We start from the raw sequence: 3,753 nt of genomic DNA, 5'->3' as shown, positions 1-3,753 counted from the left end.
CATTGTTGTTTGGCGGGTCCGGGCTGGGGATTCGAACCTGCCACCTTAGGTGTACGTGGCTGGCGCCTTAGCCGGTTGAGCTATAGGCGCCGAGCCAAGAATTCACTTTCAAGATGGTCTTACTCTCATGACTGTTGACTGGGGGCCTCAGTTTCTTGCCATATTGATGTTTCTCACAGGGCTGCTTGAGTGTCCTTAAGGTATGATACCTTTCTTCCCCGAAGATGCGTGATCCCGGAGAGCAAGAAGCAGGTACATGCCTTTTATGATCTGGTCTTAGAAGTTACACAGTATTACTTACACTGTCCATTTTATTTTATTTATGAGAACTTGCTAAGTTCAATTGACACTCAAGAAAAGTAGAATTGGGCGGCACCTGTGGCTCAAAGGAATAAGGCGCCGGCCCCATATGCCGGAGGTGGCAGGTTCAAACCTCAGCCCCGCCAAAAACTGCAAAAAAAAGTAGAACTATATTCCATCTTTTGAAAAAGACTGTCATGGAATTCACACACAGATATTACTATTTATTTATTTATTTTTAGAGAGAGGGTTGTGCTCTGTTATGCTGGCTGGAGTGCATTGGTGTGATCATAGCTCACTATGACCTCAAATTCCTGGGCTCAAGTGGTCTTCCTGTCTCAGCCTCCCAAGTAGTTGGGATTATAGGCATGCCCACATGTCTGTCTAATTTTTTTTTAATTTTTTTTTGTGGGGGATAGAGTCTTGTTCTGTTGGCTATAATGCCATGGCATCAGCCTAACTCACAGCACTCTTAGACTCCTAGGTTCAAGCAAGCCTTTTGCCTCAGTTTCCCTAGTAGCTGGGAATATAGGCACCTACCACAATGCCCAGTTAAATTTTCTATTTTTGGTAGACATGGAGGTCTCACTTGTGCTCAGGGTGGTCTCAAAGTCCTGAGCTCAAGTGATCCACCCACTTCTGCTTCCCAGAGTGCTAGGATTAGAGGCATGAGCTACTGTCCCTGGCCCCTAATGTTTTTCTTTCTTTTTTGCTTTCTGTAGAGATGGGGGGGGGACTTGCTATGGCCAGGCTGGTCTTAAAGTCCTAAGCTCAAGTGATCCTCTTGCTTCGGACTTCCAAAGTTCTGGGATTACAAGTGTGAGCCATTGCACCTGGCTCTACATACATATTTTAAGAAAACAACAATCAATTATATATTTTCTCAGTCTATACCTTCATAAAACATTACTGGGGAGATGAGGAGAATTATTGTTCAATAAATGTTACTGGGATATCTGATTAGCCATTCTGGAAAAAAGAAGTTAGAATTCTATTTCACATTTTACACCAAAATAATTTTTTTTTAAGACAGAGTTACAAGCTGTTGCCCTGGGTGAAGTGCTGTGGTGTCATAACTCACAGCAACCTCCAACTCTTGGGTTGCAAGTGATCTTCTTGCCTTAGCTTGTCTTTTTCAATAAAGACAAGGTCTCAGCTTGCCGCCTGTAGCTCAAGCGGCTAAGGCACTAGCCACATACACCAAAGTTGGCAGGTTCGAATCTAGCCCGGGCCTGCCAAACAACAATAAACAAAAAATAGCTGGGTGTTGTGGTGGGCATCTGTAGTCCCAGCTACTTGGGAAGCTTAAGAGAATCACTTAAGCCCAGGAGTTGGAGGTTGCTGTGAGCTGTGATGCCACGGCACAACATCTTGAGGTTCTGTCTCAAAACAAACAAACAAACAAACAAACAAAAAAAACTCCAAAAATACAGGGTCTTGCTTTCACTTAGCCTGGTCTTGAACTTGTGAGCTCAAGCTATCCACCCACCTCGGCCTCCCAGAGTGCTAGGATTACAAGTGTGAGCCACCAAGCCTGGCCAAAATAAATTTCATTTAAACATTTAGGCAGGCTCAGCGCCTGTGGCTCAAGTGGCTAAGGCGCCAGCCACATACACCTAAGGTGGTGGGTTCGAATCCGGCCAGGGCCCACCAAACAACAATGACGGCTGCAACCAAAAGATAGCCAGGCATTGTGGTGGGCACCTGTGGTCCCAGCTACTTGGGAGGCTGAGGCAGGAGACTCACTTGAACCCAGGAGTTGGAGGTTGCTGTGAGCTGAGATGTCACAGCACTCTACCCAGGGGGACAGCTTGATGCTGTGTCTCAAAAAAAAGAGAGAGAGAGAGAGAGAAGAGGGAAAAAAAGGATATTGAATCATAACACCAAAGCTTAGGCAACACTAAAGAGAAGATGGACAGGTACGATCACATATGCAAATTGGATACTTCAGAAAAGAAAAACAAATCAAAGGACAAATGAAAGCTTGTAAGAGACATATTTGCAACCTATAAGACGACAAGAACTAAGCCCTTAAATAAAGTGCCCTTATATTTTATGCAAAAAGAGAAAAAAAAGAAAGGGCTCCAAAACGCATCCCAGCAGAATGTCTCCTTAACATTGTAGACTGTAGATGGGCAAGAGAAGATTGTGTCTGAAGTGTCTTTGTACTGCCCACAGAACATTACACATTGTTGGTACTCAGATTGAGTCCATTGATTTCAGTGCTTTATCCCAGTTCCAAAAATGTCTACTCCTCTTTCTGTCCCTCCCCTCAAGTCCTCTCTTCTCTGTCTCAGAGCAATGTCATTAAGATGCTTCCTGTGCTGTCTATGACTCACAGCTTGATTATGGCACAGGCGGTGCTGATTTCAGCTAGAAACCCTCCCAAGGCATAGATTGTGTTCCTGCAGTGTCCACAGAGAATATTAAAGTGGATAAGTCTCTGCATTCATTCAGCATCTCCTTTTTATGCCTTTACTATGTATCTAGAGCTGCATTTTGTATCTGAGTCTGTGCTCCTGAGGAAAAGTGCACACAAGTAGAGGCCCAGTCAGGGAGAAAGGGTGCTGGGCTGGGAGATCTGGATTTAGTGCTAGCTCTGCCACTTTTGATCTGCAAGGCTGGACAGGTCCTCAGTTTCTTGTTCTGTAAAACAAGTGAGAGGACTGTGGTCCCTTTGGGCTCCTCCAGCTCTGACATCAGAGGATTCAGTTCATTTCCTCTTTTTAATGTGCAGGCTGGCTCTACTATCTGGTCTAACCTTATTTGAGAAGTGTTTCGAAGCCCCTTTAGAGTCCTTCTGAAATTTTGGAGCCCACTGAGAGTAAAGAAATTTATTTTCAATTACTGAAGTTACCACTTCATTTTCTACAAAAGACTCTGCTCCATTCATTCGGAAAAAGTATAAGAAAATTGCACACAGAATGCAATGGCTGGGAGGCAGTAATGAGATTAGTGACAGGCCTGTGCTGGTCCGGGTCTGCTGTGGTGATACATGTTGCCCTATAATTTGGGAAGTGTCTGTTGGGTTCCAGGGCTCAGTATCCTCTGCTGCCCCAGGAGACTGTCCAGAGCAGGACTGGCTCCAAACCCAGACAGAGTAGGCTGTGGAGTTGATCTCCTTTCTGTCCCAAAATACCCTTCTAACTTTCTGCTATGGGGTCTGAAGTTTCTAACACTGGAGCTTCTCCTTTGAATCAAGGTCTTTGGGCCCAATTAATTTTGGTTGCCCAGCATATGCCTCCTACCACCCACTCCTGTACATTTTTCTCCCTTCTTCTCACTTGGTCACACAGATATGGGCATGGGAACTGGTGTGGGCCAAACATTAGAATTCAATTTCCTTGACACGTGATTGGTTCAGAAGAGGGGTCCTAATCCCTGGGTCACTAAGGTGGTAGGGCATAAGTGGGATGCTTCTGCCAGACATAATTCTTTTTTTTTTTTTTTTTT

Source organism: Otolemur garnettii, unplaced genomic scaffold (assembly GCF_000181295.1).
Source record: "Otolemur garnettii isolate 467f Iridium unplaced genomic scaffold, OtoGar3 scaffold00003, whole genome shotgun sequence".
Lineage (NCBI taxonomy): Eukaryota > Metazoa > Chordata > Mammalia > Primates > Galagidae > Otolemur > Otolemur garnettii.
Note: the sequence above shows the minus strand (reverse complement) of the source record.